Consider the following 16,855-nt stretch of genomic DNA (forward strand, 5'->3'; position numbering starts at 1 on the left):
TACGGTTTTCCAGACATCAGTTCAGGCTATATGTGGGTTTTTACATTCTGTTCCCAAACATGGAACGAAAGTCTTGTACTTCACAGTGAATGAACCAGTTACAGTCAGATAACTGCCCTAAACCAGTCACTGTCGTCAAAGGGAAGGGACTTGGCCAGAGAGCTTACTCTCCACCAAGTTATATCATTGTCATCACCAAGTCAGGTGATGTGTAGCAGTAGTTGGCAACTTGTTTTCAGGCAACAAATTAGAAATAATTAACTAGAAATCACCAGTTTCTAGCCATAATTGTGTTCCTTAAGAGACGTGGGTAGGCCGCTTTCACTAAATCAATTATCTTTCCATCCTACGTGGTTTTTTAGTGTCCAAAAGAATTTAAACTCATCAATACATAATTGTGGGGTGTTTTTATAATGCTTATTGATTTATTTTGAGAGACAGTGCACACAAGTCGGGGAGAGCCAGAGAGGGAGAGGCAGAGAGAATCCCAAGCAGGCTCTGCATGTCATCACACTGCCCAACACTGGCCTCGATCCCACAATCCTGGGATTATGACCTGAGCAGCATCAAGAGTCAGTCGCTCAGTCAACTGAGCTACCCACGCACACCTCAGAAATACACAGTTATAAAGGGAAAGGAACTAATGTGACAGAAGCTGAAAGAAAAAAGAACATTGATACAGGTTAGAATGAAAAGGTTGAGAAAGCCTATGGAATATATTTTTTTAAAGTCAAGGAATATTTATAGTCAATGCCAGAATGTGACTTGACTGTCAATATTGGTTACCCACATTGGATTTACACTGTTGGTTGGGACAGTCATCCGGTGCCGACTGTGTGTGTCTAAGAGTCAGGGCAACAGTGTTTTCAGTGGCAGCACTTGGTGGCAAGGACAGGAAATGGCAATGTCTGTTCTCACTGGCATTTGCGGGCAGGACTGAGTTTTGCCTTTGAGAGTAGACAGAGCTAGCTCCAAATTCTTTAAATCATTTGCAATCATGGGGGAAACAAGTGAGGGGAGGGATAGTGCTTCCTGGGGAAGATTGTGAACTTGCCGTAATACGATATGTGGGATGTCAAGTATTTGACTAAAAAAAATAATCAAATAAGCTTTGGGGATCTAAATACAGCATAGTGACTATGGTTAATAATACTGTATTGTATACTTTAAATTTGCTAACAGAAGAGAAATGCTCTCGTGCACACCAAAAAAAGTGAGGTGAGGTGATGGCTGTGTTAATTAACTGATTGTGGTAATCATTTCACAATGTATACATATATCAAATCATCAGGTTGGATGCTTTAAAAATATATGATTTTATTTGTCAATTACACCTCAATAAAAATGGAGAGGTGGAGAATCTGAGAAATACAAAAAATATATTTATGTTAGCAACAATAAATTAATTAAAACATGTTTTAAATGTAACAGAGAGGGAAAAAGAATCAAAGTAGAAAAGATGCAGCTTTAATTACAATCTGGTTTTCTGAAGCAGGTCAGAAAAGTTGAAAGCAGACATATTATATCTAGCCCCAGCCACGATTCATAAACACTGTGCTCCATACAGCAGCCATGGGGCTTAAAAACTGTTGTCGGAGTAGAGTAGGTCTGAATTAGGGATGAGAGAGAAAATTGCTTCATTAGAGAAATGTTCAAATAGAGGAAGTATACAGAGAGAGGAACAAAGCGTGGTAGTTATTGAAAGAAAAGAGATTGCAGCAAAATGGAACAGGAGAGGGTGAGGCATAAAAAGGTCCTGTCTGGAAGCAAGGAAACGTCTTGGGCAGCCCAGTGGCCCCCCAGCCCTTTCTGCTGCTGTTGGTCAGGGTTAGGTATGGGGTCATACCTGGGGCTCTGTCACTCTGCCCCCGGCCATGCCAGCTCATGGAACTGGAACCAGGAAAGCCTCCTGAACCCAGAGAGGAGACAACGCTCCATCTCCACTGCCATCTCTTACTGGCCTTGAAGCGTTGGTGTGCAGCCTGGGAGCTGCCTGCTGGCCATGAGAGCACAGTGGTCTGTATGCATAGATGGCTCTAGGAAGACCAATCACTGCTGTCACCAGGGGAACATCTACCACCCAGAGTCTTTACAGCAGGCCTGGCAGCAGAGGACGCTATTAGTTTCCTTGGATGGCTGTAATAAAATATCACAAACTGAGAGGATTAAAACAACAGGAATTTATCATCTCACAATTCTGGAGGCTGGAAGTCCAAAATCAACATGTCTGAACAGCCAGGCTCTCTCAGAAACCCATGAGGGAATGAATTCTTCCCCTCTTCTTCCTAGCTTCTGGTGGTTGCTGAAAATATTTGGCTGTTCCTTGGTTTAACGCTGCATGACTCCAATCTCTGCCTCCATTGTCACATGTGTTCTCTGGGTATCTGTCATCACACAGTCATCTTCATATAAGGCCACCGGCCATATTGGATTAAGGGCTCACTCGACTTTAGTACAGCCTCTTAACTATTATCTACAACAACTCCATTTCCAAATAAGGTCACGTTCTCACATACTGGGGTTAGGACTTCAACATATTTTGCTTGGGGAAGAGAGAATACAACTCAACTCATAACAGATGTTAACCAGGGTGAGGAAAATTTAACAAAATAAAAAATGCCTATCATATAGAATCAAAGATCTATATTTTCTGAATCTAGGGAGATGCAAAAATTTTGTATCTGTATCATTTAAAGCTAGATCATTCAGATGGGTTCAGTGTGTCTTAGTTCAATCAATAGCTCTATGGAGAACTTGCAAAGGCAAGCCTGACCGATTGCTCTTAAGAATATAAAAGGTAAAGATAAAGAAATTGTATTTTGCCGCCCAACATTTACGCATGTTTGGTTGGTCAAAGAAGAAACAAAAGAATAGCAAAATCAAATAGAAAATCACCAGTCATGAAGCCTTTCAAGTTTATTAACTATACTATGAAAAAAATATCAAAAGAACAATATTTTCACTTTAAGCAGCATTGTTAGCTTTCTAGGGAAAGGAAAGAAGTAAGTGAAGGGAAAACATATCTAAAATTCCATACCAAAATAAATTTTGTGTTTCTGCCTTTATGTATTGGTATATTATCTACACAAAGTGTGTCTTCTTGAAAAAACTCATGTAGTTTTGTAAATATGTATTTATTTAAAGAATCTTGTTTAATCAATGAGCAAATCTCATATAATGCTTAGATTCATTTCAAGTTTTTATTTTAAAAAACAAACTAATTAGAGATTTAAAGTGAGTGTGTGTGTGTGTGTGTGTGTGTGTGTAAAATCTATCAAGAAGTATAAAGAAAACTATTATGTTTTTGAGATTAAACAGAGACAAAAATGTGACAGTAAGAGAAGTCCCCTTACATTTAGCCATATTCAAAGGTTCTGCCTAGTTTAAAAGGAAATATATCTTTATGAGAATTTAGAATAAGATAGTTGATGGCCACATATAATCTAAAACAATACTATGGGGTATCTGGGTGGCTCAGTTGGTTAAAAGGCTGACTTTGGCTAAGGTCATGGTCTTGAAGTTCGTGAGTTCAAGCCCCATGTCAGGCTCTGTGCTGACAGCTCACAGCCTGGAGCCTGCTTCAGATTCTGTCCCATGCTCTCTCTCAGCCTCTTCCCTACTCATGCTCTGCCTGTCTCTGTCTCTCACATACAAATAAACATTAAAAAAAAAATACTATACTAGGGGCGCCTGGGTGGTTCAGTCAGTTGAGCATCCAACTCTTGATCTGGGCTCAGGTCATGATCCCAGGGTTGTGGGAATGAGCCCTGCATGGGGCTCCACACTAGGCATGGAGCCTGCTTAAGATTCTCTCTCTCTCTCTGTCTCTCTGTCTCTCTCCTCCCCCCAACTTGCACACACTCTTTCTCTCTAAAGCGAAAATTTTAAAAATTAAAAAGAAATTTTTAAAGAATACCATACTAAAAGATACACCTAAATGACTTGTATTGGTTTCATAGTTTGCTTTCTATGTTCATTTAACTGTGTTTACATCAACTCTAATGTCAATTCCTACATAATCTATAGAGTCTGAAGCTGGTTCCCCCAGTAATCAGCACTCAAGCATGCACAGCCAGCAATCTGGCCTTGAAAAAGCATAATGGCTTTAACGAGTAGGAAATCAATTAGGAATTTTGACACATGGTGATATGCTTAAGCAATTAGGCCTGTCCTTAGCTAAGAGGACAATGAAATTGACTATGTCACTTCAACCTTCCAATGGCTTGGAGCAATACCACTCATTGTCCATCACCAATCTGAATCTTCTTTTCTAGGGAAAGCATATGGCTGCAGGTGACTTGAATTTGTGTTCTGGATCAGCTGTAATTATATGGGTGTGATTTATTGGTTTTCTATCTGCTGCTTTCTGTTTACACTGGAAATAATGCAATTTGTTTTCCTTCTGAACTGACATAGTGAATTGTTCTGAAGTGATGTGTGCTTAACTTGTATGGATGATTCAAACTGTCGATGACCAAAAGTCATTTAAGTGCATAATGCATGGCAGATCCCCCCTTAATTATCTGGCCTAGATTATTGTTAACACCACGTTTCTTTATCTGTGTGCCCACCATCTGATACCTGAGGAAAAGGGCTCAGAAATATGGCAAAAGGTGGAGAAAATCATACTTCAAGTTTTAACTGAGTAACCAAAAATGATGTACCATGGTCAAAGAAGCCAGAATTCTATGGACATCTTTAGTTTTTAAATCCCCATGCCCTACTATGAAGTTGAAATACTGGCAGTCCACGTACATGATCCACTCTGCCACATAATTCTCTCCCTTGAGTCACAGACATTTATCAAGCACCTGTGCTAGGTACCAGCAATGCAGTGGTGAGTAAGACAGAATATGCAATCCCTGGTTTTATGAAGCACCAGATCTACAAGGAATTATTTTGTTCCTGACTCCCCAAACACCCCACCCCATCCATTGTGGTCTCATTCCAGTTTCTAATTTGCCAATCTTCACCCCAGTTTGATTTGCCAAAAACTTCAATATACATTTTTGATTTGAAAAGATATTGCTTTGTAGGTAAAAGAGTACCTGTCTCACTCTATCCATATAAAACTATACCATTAAAAAAATAACAATTGGAGAGGATTACAAGAGCGATCCCTAAATATTGGGAAAAACATGAAAATACAGAGAACAACAAAAAATAAAATAAAATACCTTGCAATCCCAACTGTGAGGAAGCCATAGTAAACCTTTTGGTGTATTTGCGTTCAGATTTTTACTTGGCCATATTTATTCTTTTTTACACTTAATGTAGGATTATTTTCTCATATGTTAAAATTGTTTTTAAAAAGTCATCTTATGGATTGATAATTTATTATATACGATTTATTTAATCATTGTCCAAAAATTACTCTGACACAAAATGGTCAATTTTAAAAGGCCACAGAAAATGGCTGTGCTTTTGTGCAATGGTCTTTTAGTGAAAGGGCAAAAAATGGAATACCTACCTTCTTTTGTAAGTGCTTTTTTTAAGCTATCACATAAATCAAGGTACAATCCTTTTTTTTTTTTTTTTTTTTTTTTTTTTTTTTTTTTTTTTTTTTTTTTTTTTTTTTGCCTCTTTTACCTTGGCGTCTGTATAATGTCTGTTGAGGCCCACCTCTGACATTTATGATTGTAGATATAACGCAGATGCCAGAAAAAAGACATGGGGCAAAAAGCTAGCTCATATCTGCCCTGGGGAGTTAATTTGCTCTGTCTTCATAAAGGTAGCCCAAAGCTGTATAGTAAACACTTGTTTCAGGTTTAAGGCACAGACTACAGAAAATGGTAAAATAAATACTACTTACTAGGTGGCAAAATAAAGAAACAAAGGGATGGAAATCAGTAAATACTACTTACTGGTGGCAAAAGAAAGAAACCAAGGGATGGAAATCAGGACACACTACCTCAAACTACAGCACCGTGGCCATATTTCAGGCTGAAGGAATTTGAGAAAACAGCAGAAGTAGGAAGGTCACTCTTACCTCCTTCCTCTCCCTTTCCCTTCTTTCCTGAAACAGGTTATAAAACTCTCCAGTGAGAGGTGCCCTCCCTTATACCTGGAGAGAAAAGCCACTTCTCTCCAAAAACAAAGGGACTCTGAGAAGAATCCTAACAAACAGGCCTGCTACGTTTCCCGCAGTTCACTACCATTGCCCCACACTCCTTAACCTTTCAAACCCCTCCACACTATCCACTCTTCATCAAATCTAGCATAAAAGTCTCAGGGGTAATGGTTTCTTTGGGTCTTCGTTTCCGTGTGAAGGCTCCCTTGTCACATAAAACTTACATTAAATAAGTTTGTTTGCTTTTCTCCTGATAATCTGTCTTTGTCAGTTTAATTGCCAGACCCAGCCAGGGACCCTAAGAAGGTTAAGGAAAACTTTTTCCTCTCCTACAGACAAAAGTGAGATAAAAAACGAGACAGAGCGAGAGAGAATAAAGGAAAGGAGGAAAACAGGGGAGAGGAGTGGGGACATGGGCTCCAGAACTCCCTGCTGTGTGCCCTTGAGTAGAAATTACTCTCAGGGTACCTGGGTGGCTCAGTCGGTTGGGCATCCAACTTCAGCTCAGGTCATGTTCTCGTGGACTGTGAGTTCCAGCCCCACATCGGGCTCTGTGCTGGCAACTCAGAGCTTGGAGCCTGCTTCGGATTCTGTGTCTCCCACTCTCTTTGTCCCTCCTCCTCTTATGCTCTCTCTCTGTCTCTCTCTTTCTCTGTCCCTCTCTCTGCCTCTCTCTCTCTCTCAGAAATAAACATTTAAAAACAATTTTAAGAAATTATACTCAATTATCATCGACACTCTCCCACAACTTGTAGTATCTTCTCTGAAATGGACACAATAATAGTTCCTATTGAATAAGGTTATTTTAAGGATTAAATGAGTAAAGCTAAATCCCTGATGCACAATAAAAACAAAATATTGCTAATTTTTACTTTTATTGCTACTATGGAAATGTTTATTTTGAAAGGAAACTATGTGCGGGGCATCTGGGTGGCTCAGTCAGTTGACTCTTGATTTCAGCTCAGGTCATGATCCCAGAGGTCTGGGGTCGAGTCCCGTGTCAGCCTCTGCGCTGAGCATGGAGCCTGCTTGAGATCTCTCACCCTCAGCCCCTCTCTCTCTCTCTTGCTCTCATGCTTTCTCTAAAATTAAAAAAAAAAAATTTTTTTAAAGGCCACTAGTGAGAATCGGCATTTCCTCTCCAAGATGAACATGTCTGTGCAATTTACATATAACTGACCCAATTGCTTTGACCAAACAATTACATAAAACCTTTGAATGAACACCTCTCAGTTTCATCCATGGTCCTCTTGGAACAGTCACTTGGGTATAGTTATTAAGAATGACATTTCTAGGGGGGCGCCTAGGTGGCTCAGTCAGTTAAGCACCAACTTCACCTCAGGTCATGATCTCATGGTTCATGAGTTTGAGCCCCCACGTTGGGCTCTGTGTAGAAGATGTTTATTATTATCACTTTTCTTATCTAATTTTAAAAAATGACATTTTATAGCTGAGAAAACAAAGGACCAGAGACACTAAACAATTTACTCAGGTCCTACAGAGAAAAGCCTGACATCTTTCCCCAGTACCCTGCTGAATTGTCAGAAGATAATTCTGTTTTTATTGATTCATATCTAAACTTCACCCATTGTCCTCAAACCCATAAACTACCAAACAGTTAAAAATAATTTTGTTTCCCCCATGATATGTTCAAAAACTGTCACCATAGTTGTTGCTCATGAATGCAATGATGATTTCCTCAATAATTGAATTCAGAAGGGAGTTTTGGACATCTTATATTTTATAGTTGTGAAAGTACGTATCAATATTATTGAAATGTGGAATCTAAGAAATCAATTGTGGAAAATAAACTGTGGTGTTGCCTCACTGTGGCTCATAATTGTGTTCTTTTCATGTATGCTAATTGCTTGATCACCTATTGTAGCATGGCCCTAATTTTATTCATAGTTTTTTGTCCTTCCTCTGGGAAATGTATGGATGGCTCTGGCATGCGTCTTCCTCTCTTTTGAAATCCCTGAGACCAATAATCCATTTAATTACTTTTTAGTAATGACTCTGGTGAACGCATTAGGCATTCTGCTGTTTTACAGCTCACTCTGGATTTGGATGTTTTGCTAGTGCTAAGTTAGGACACTGTACCCAGCTGTATCTTTGGTAGTGCTCAAAAAACACACTGGCAATGCTGAGACACATTTTAGTTTCCTTTCCCCATTCCAAACACTTTGTATGGTTTCTTCTCCATGTCAGCCTGGAGCTTACAGCCTTGAGAGAACCAGAGGCTGACCTCCTGGCACACGGAATGCAAACAGAAATGTGTTTTACATATCTTTCCTCATCCTGATTTCCCCCTTCTTCATTTTGGTTGCTCCTTTTTCAACGACCCACCCAAAACTTCTCCCTTGTTTCCTAAGTACCATGATAATTTCTTTTTCTTATCTCTGTAAATTATTCTCTTAGAGTTAACATAGGTAATAAAACTAATTAAATAACAAAATTGTAAAGCATTTAGTACCATCCCTAACACATAGTAAATGGCATGTAATTTATTTGTTAAATAAAAACAAACCAATTAATCTCATTTATTTTATATAGACTCTTCCTTAAGAATATGTTTGTATTAAAACAAGGAGTTTTGTTTTTCTTTTTTCAAATTTCAGCTTACAAGGTGTTCTAACGACCCAGCCTAGAAGGTAGGGATTTTTATACTGAGACCATAAATTGGACATTTTGGTAATCCTAAAATGCATTTTACAGCAGCTACTTACTCCATTTATTTTAGTCCCAGGTTACACCCCTCAGAACGTGATCAGAAAGAATGTACAACCTTGAAGAAATCTATTTCTCAATCTGTTCACTCTGCATTTCCACTGTCACAGACTCCTACATTTCTCTAGTTTTAATTGAGCCTGATTACTGAAACTTTATGAGGCTTGCCCTCATCTCTGTCCTTCAAATAACGCCAATTATATTATGATGCGTGTCTACATTTTGACAAGGGTGCAACCAGCAATGAAATCCTTGTGTGTGATAGGGTTGTAACTTTTCTATAATGGGATCTACAATCTCGGTGAAAATCATTTTACTAAAACATGTGCTCTCATGTACAGTTTTCTTTTGAGGTTTCAGATGGACAGTCTTATCCCTTCTTCTCTTCTTCACCTCAGTAATAGAAGTAGAAAGAGTATCACCAACTGTAGTCTGTATACACTGAAGTTCTTGGAATCTGGTCACAAGCAAGGCTTACCAGGAAAGCTATCGCAATCCCAATGCCCTTTTCTTTAGGTGAAGCAAGAAAGAAGGAGAAACTATTGTCATAATCTAATGGAACATCTCCAACCTCTGCCAATCCACGTATTTTCTCTCTTCTCTCTAAACAGGTGAACTTCCCCACCTCTGTGAAGGCTTTGATGACATGTCGCACCCACACCAAGCACTTCTTTCCTCTACATCAGCTGCTCAGTTGCACAAGCTGATTGGGAGGAATAGCTTAAGCTGAGAGTAAGAAGGCTGGCTGCCAATAAGTAGTTGCTGGCTTAAGTATACACAGCCTTTTGGTGACTCCATGGTTATCATCCTCAATTAAATGAGGATAAATTTAGTCCCAGGAGTTGTTTGTAGGAAACTTTCATATGTCAAAGTAAGATATAAATTCAGTATTTCTTGACCAGATTGAAATTTAGTTCATTTCGATCAGGTTCAATACTTAAGTCACTGAATGTTAGAGCTGCCAGGAACCCTAAGATACATCTAGAGAAGTAACATCTTCAATTTACAGGTGAGACATAAGAAACCTAAAAGATTAAATAAATGTCCTTATATTCTACCAGGAGCTAGTGGCAAAAGCCGTTAGTCTCTGTGTGTTAATACATATAAAGGTGAGAAAATGCAGTTCTTCCCATAAAGAAGCTTTGGGTCCAGAGACGTGGGTCTGTCAAGAGTTCACGTAAGCTACTCCATGGTATTGCTGCCCTGGTATCCATGTTGTTTGGTCCAGCAGTCTGCATGGACCTTAAACTGACACCAGCCCCTCACACAAGCACAGGACTTAGGCAAGAGCCCACAGAGTTGTAAGCAAGTATAAGGCCCAGGGTTGACTTCCCCACCAGCCCTTGTGATCAAGAGCTTCCCCCAGCCCCAGCACCTTCTCCTCATGCATCCCTTAGATAAGATCCCCATGGGGCTTACCAAGTCCTGCTCTTTTAGTCTGAACTGACCCATCCAGCCTTAGCCCAGGAATCCCAAAGATCCTAACAGTCCCAAAGACTCTACCCACAGACCCTAATAAAGGGATGTGCCCCAAGTCTTACTAATCTGTCTGCACTTCACCTTGACCTCCCTGTGTGCCCCCCCCCCACCTTCTTGTGTGCTCCCCCTGTGTGCATGCTGGGGACTTCCTCCAGGACCTGTAAGTAACAAACTTCTCTGTTTCATTTTCTCTGTGGTCTCTTGTTGAATATGGTTCAGCACAGAGTACCATGTGCTCCACTTAATAAGTGTTAATAGGACAGATTCATTACAAGCCCTTTCCTCGAATTCTCACCATCATTCAGTTCAGGGGATAGTTGTGGATGTTGACTATCCTTCATTTCTTTGCCTGTGAGCTAGAGATGTAAACATAATTATGACAACTCCCTTAGTCTATTAAGAAAGGAGAGAACAATTTATAGTATATTAAGTGTCTGTATATGCATCTAAGTGCTATTTTAAAGGCATATACAATGTTGTAGAAGCAGCATAAAGGGAAGAATTATTTCTACCTGTTTGGATTGAAGGTAGGATTTAAATAGAAGATATTTGATTTCAACCTTGGAGAAGTCGGACCCTGTCAATTCCAGGTTGGGGACTTTCTAGCTAGAGAAAATTTTCAGTGTATAAGTTAGATTTCAGAAAGGGCTTAGGGTAAGCAGAATAATGTCCAATAGTGTCCACTCCAAAAATGTCCACATCCTAATCCCCAGAACCTGTGAATGTGTTATGTCACATGGCAAATGGGAATTAAGGTTGTCAATGGAATTAAGGTTGCTAATCAGTTGATCTTAAGATAGGGAGGTTATCCTCAGCTACCCTGGTGGGTCAATGTAGTTACAGGTTTCCTTAAAAATGGGAGATAGAGGCAGAAGAGACCAGAATAGTGTGATGTGAGAAGGACTCAGCCTCTCGATGCTAACTTTGAGGATAAAAGAAAGAGCACCTAAGGTGGGGGGGGTGGGAGAGAAAGAGAGAGAGGAAGGAAGGAAGGAAGGAAGGAAGGAAGGAAGGAAGGAAGGAAGGAAGGAAGAAAGAAAGAAAGAAAGAAAAAGGAAGAACCCCTAGAAGCTGGAAAAGGCAAGAAAACAATTCTCCCCTAGAGCTTTTATCAGCTCTGCCAAAACCCTGATTTTAGCCTAGTAAGAGCCATCAGACTTCTAACCTACAGAACTGTGAGATAAAACTGTTGTTTTAATCCACAACGTTTACGGTGATTTGTTACAGCAGAAACAGAGAACTACTGCAGGACTCTGTAGTTATTTGCTAACTGAAATAACAGCCACATCCCCTTTGCAATGCCACTGGGGTAGATTTATACTTGCGCAGAGAAAACAAGAAGAAAGAGAAAGGTGTTCTCTCACTTTTAAGTTTCCTCACTTTTTTAAAGTTTTTTTTCTTTAACTTTTATTTATTTTGAGAGACAGAGAGAGTGTGTAAGCAGGGGAGGGGCAACAATAAAGGGAGACACAGTATCTGAAGCAGGTTCTAGGCTCCGAGCTGTCAGCACAGATCCCAATACGGGGCTCAAACCCATGAATCAAGAGATCATGACCTGAGCTGAAGTCGAACTCTTAACCCACTGAGCCACCCAGGAGCCTCAAGTTTCCTCAATTTTATAAGTCATCTTTTGCTCCAAGCATTTATCCCACTCAAGTCCAAGCTACATGAGTAAACATTGTATTTCCCTTTTCTTTGTCAATGGGAAGACTCTGCCAGGTGGATAGACTAAATAATGTATCTAAGGAATTTTCCTGCCACGGGCTTTGTTTCCCACCCAGGCAGCTGCTGCAAGGTTTCTAGTTCAGAGGCTGAAAGGACCCTAAAAGACCACCCTAGAAGTCTACACTCTTTTGTTCCTTCAGGCCCAGGGTACTAGCTTCACAATATGCACTACTTGGCTAGTTTTTATCTCCCTGATGTTTTCTTGTGGTCTGGAGTCCACATTCCCTGAGTCCTCACTCCTGTGTTTTCGGTCATTGCTTTTACTTGACTCCCGGAACGGAACTGTCACAGCCTAGGTTCCCCACAGAGCCCAGCCTGAGACAAGAGCTTGAGTGCAGGTAGTGATCCCAGGGTTGGGACCTGGGGCCTGGGAGAGGTGAAGCCGGGAAGGTGGGAAAGCCAGTGCAAGGGTGCGATCCCGAGCTGGTAATCACCTAGGAAGGCCAAGTCTCGGTTCCAGAGAGGACTCAAAGACTGAAGGGGGTGCTCCGGAGCTGTAAACTGCCCTGCACTCCCCCGTTTGTGCAGACTGCCTGGGCCCCACAGAGGCCCTACAAGGTAACAGAAGCCCCTGAGCAGAATGTGAGCTGACAGCGACTCGGTGGAGGTGGGAGGTCGGGAAACGCGGAGTCACACTCAGTGCAGCCAGGCTGAAGTAACTGCTGGACTAAAGAGGAAAGCTGAGGGGATGAGGGGCAGGCAGCGAGCTGTCTGATACAAGGGGCCTGCAGCTTCATGCCTGCTGTCCCCAAATTTGCACTATAGTTCATGTTGCCTGATTCTCCCAGACAGGTTTCCAGCCTTGTCTTGAACACCACTGACCTCCATGGCCTCAAGGCCTCCCAATAGGTTCTCTCCAAACATGGCTCTCAGCCAGGTCCCCACAACACAACAGAACACATGAGACAAGGTCTTGGACCATGAGAGCCAAATATACAATTTGCTAGATATTCAGAGTGTTGATAACTGAACACTCACATTCTTCTAAGACACCACTTCCGAGTAAGCCAAGAAAAGGATGAACAGTACAATAAACAGGTAAGCAAAGCTTGGCATTTTTCAGTGTGCACTGTCACAAGACTGCATTTCTCTCTGTTTCTTTAATGTTCTCAGTGAGAACTTGGTAACTGATGGCATGAGAGAGGAAAAAGGCAGGGTGTACTGGCTCAAAGCTGGTGGCCCCTCTGAGCCTTATTGAAACGATCAAACAAGTCCAACTTGAAGGATCAATTTTAACATTTTTTCCTCTAAGCATTCTTTATAGCTAACCAGCAGTTAAGGGTCTTAGCCCAGGCTTGCAGCAGTGAACAGAGAGTGCACGCAGGCTTTGCAAAACAGAGTTCTTCAAATGAGTAATGCATGTGAACTAGATTCCATGACCATTCTCTTATTTGGAAAAACAATGCTGTCCCCTCAGAGCCCCCTTGGAGGGTTTCCCTACAAATGCCTGGTGCAGCAGCCACGTCCTCTGGCACCGAAATGGTGGCAGAGCTGAGGGCTCCCCCAGAGCAGGCTGCTGCCACCCCCCGCCCCCCGCCTTTGATCTCTCAACTCATGCCAGACCATGTGCAAAGCTGCTATGCTAATTCCTCTCCTCTGAGCATTCTCTGTCCCCAGCGGCAGACACCATACAATGTTCAGAAGCCTTTTCTTTAACTGGCACACGAAGCTCAGTAGATTACTGTTAATTGCATGGTGCATATTGATTACCCTTGCTCCCGGACATCACAATTTTGCATACTGCAAGTCAAACGAGGCATATCCTGATTCCTCAAAAAGGACCCACCTCCGTTCTATTTTTCAGTTCATTTTTCTTCCTTTCTTCGTTCTTCCTTTCTCTCCCTGTGCTCCCACTCTTTTTCTCTCCTTCCTTCTCTTCTCCTCTCCCTCCTTCCCTACCCCTTTCTTTCTCCTTCTATTCTTTCTTTTCTTCTTCACTGCCATGTTCCTTCTCTCCTTTCCCTTCTGACTTTGTTTCATCTTTCTTCCTTCCCCTCTCTTTCCCCCCTGCACACCTCATGCACCTATACAAGAAACTCAAAATGCTCTCCCCTCCTCCTCATTCACACATGAATGAAAAACTTCCTAGTGATTAAGAGAAGCCTATTTAAAAAGCAGACATCAGATTCATCTTACACACTTAAATGTCACTTCTAAAAGTCATCAAGCATTAAACTGGGTTTTATTTTTAAATACATGTTTTAGAGAGAAGAAAGAATTATTACTTATCAATTAATTAGCTGCCTGGTGTGTTCAAGAAGAGTGGTGGAACATTCATGTGTAAATCTGTAAAGGAAAAATCCTTGGAGAAGCTCATGTGCTATGTAATTAGAGTTAATTAACACATTTGCTAATTGACTATTATTTAGCACTCCAGCTGCTGAGGAAAAATCCATAGGCCCATTAAATATTAATTAGCAAAAGTCTATTGTCTGATTCTGTCAGATACTGTATTGATGAGATTTTTACAAGCACAGTTTTGTTAGGCCGGGTAGAATAACGCACAGTACTTGGCTATTGAGGAATAAAAAAAGGAAAGCCTCATAATAAATACAGAAGCCCTGTATTTCAGTCAGTTATTTTTCTCCTCCAGCTAATTACATTGTCCAAAACGCTAGAAATAAAGTGACTTATCTGTGTTTGCATAGCTACCTACCACCTTGAGATGTATGCAGTTCCTGTTATATCAAAGTCTTGGTGTTTACTGAGTAGCCTGTGTGACAAACCCTTTGGTAAGCTAAAGTAAGACGAACTCATAACTGCAGTAGAAAAATACTCTCCATAGCTTTTTTTAAAAGATCTTTACTGATAGCTAATTCACAGAGCATGCCATTGCCCCTAAGTGCATAATTCAATGGCTTTTGATATATTATGTTATTAAATTTTTTAATTTATAAATTAATTTAATGTAAAAAATATATACAACATAAAATTTGCCACTTAAACCTTTTTTTTGAGAAAGAGAAAGAGAGAGCGTGTGCACACATGTGTTGTGGGGAGAGGCAGAGGGAGAGGGAGAAAGAGAATCTCAAGCGGACTCCATGCCCAGCGCAGAGCTAAAATCAAAGAGTCAGATGTTTCACCAACTGAGACACCCAGCCTCCCCCATGTAAACCACTTTTAAGTGAACTTTTCAATTACATTCATAATGCCATGCAATCTCCTATAGTTTTTGTTAGGTCAGTTTATTTTATGCCTCCTGTGACTGAAGGCACAATCTGAGAACAGATCCATCTGTCCATCCTGATCTAAAAAGCTTGCTTCCGTGTGGCTAAAACATTTCACTGCTCACTTGCTCACTTGCCAGCGCTGATCCCCGTGAGAACTGTTCTCTGGTCGGAAGCCCCTCTGGACAATGCCTATCTTGTTTTCTCCTTTCTCGCTTGACTCTGCCTCCAGTGTGCACAGTTGGACAAGCAACTGTACTGAACAAGAGCCACGTGCCCTCTGTCTCCCAGTTGGGAGGCCCCCCCGGCAGTGCCAGCTTAACCAAACAGAAGCACCTCCAGCTCTCCCAACACTTCACTTGGCCGGTACCACTTTTTCTCCCCTGTCACCTGCCACACAATCCCATCCTCATCCTTTATGCAGAGGAAGTCTGCTAAGGCAACAATCCCATCAACGTGATCACAATGAACGTAATAGTTTAATTTATAAGCAATGTAGCATTCCTTTCCCAGTCATCCTGCACAAGTTCACCAGGTAATTAACCTGATGGAAAACTGCTCTCTTTCTTCCTTTAGCAATTCTGGAAATACCAAAAACAGGGCACGGAAAAGATGGCACTTTCCTCAGAATCCTATTAACATGTTTAATTTGTATTAAAACAAAACAAAATAACTTCTTGCAGTACCGATTTGTAGCCATAATATGAGCTACTGTAGAATAATAATAGCTACAGTTGATCCTTGAACAACAGCAGGAGTTAAAGGCACCACCCCCTGCACAGTTGAATATGCATGTATAACCCTCGACTCCCCCAAAACTTAACTACAAATAGCCTAGTGTTGACCGGAAACCTTACTGACAACATAAACAGCCAATTAACACATGTTTTGTACACTGTATGTATTATATACTGCATTCTTATAATAGAGGACACTAGAGAAAAGAAAGTTTTATTAAAAAAATCATAAGGAGGGGCGCCTGGGTGGCTTAGTAGGTTAAGCGTCCAACTTTCGCTTAGGTCATGATCTCGCAGCTCATGAGTTCGAGCCCCACGTCGGGCTCTGTGCTGACTGCCAGCTCAGAGCCTGGAGCCTGTTTCAGTCTGTGACTCCCTCTCTCTCTGACCCTCCCCTGCTCACGCTGTCTCTCTCTCTCTCTCCTAGAAATAAATAAAAACATAAAAAAAAAGAAAATCATAAGGAAGAGAAAACACGTTTACAATACTGTATTTATTGAAAAAAAAAATCTGCATGAAAGTGGACCCAAACAGTTCAAACCTATGTTGCCCAAGGATCAAGTGTAACAGTGATTTTTTAAATTATGGAAAATTTCTGTCAGGTGCTAAACTAAGTGCGTCACTTTATATCTCACCTAACTCACAAGAGACTCTAGAGGTTATGGATTATGACACAGCTGTTAAGAACGTTGGTGCTACACGGATCTGAGTTTGATTTCTGGTTCCCCAGAAAAAATAAGGCCACTGTCCTATAAAACATATATTGGGAAATGTCACTTGGTGCCACCTAGAAATTACAGGCAAAAGAGTCTATGGGTGCACAGTCGCCATTCTAGCAACATTACACAGAGAGGCACTGGGCAACCAATGCAACCTTCTTGTGCGCTTGGAGGGGGATTTATGAGGTAACATGAGAGTGACCTCACATGGAGTAAACATGTTGGGTCAAG

Source organism: Hyaena hyaena, unplaced genomic scaffold (assembly GCF_003009895.1).
Source record: "Hyaena hyaena isolate Hyena2069 unplaced genomic scaffold, ASM300989v1 scaffold_900, whole genome shotgun sequence".
Lineage (NCBI taxonomy): Eukaryota > Metazoa > Chordata > Mammalia > Carnivora > Hyaenidae > Hyaena > Hyaena hyaena.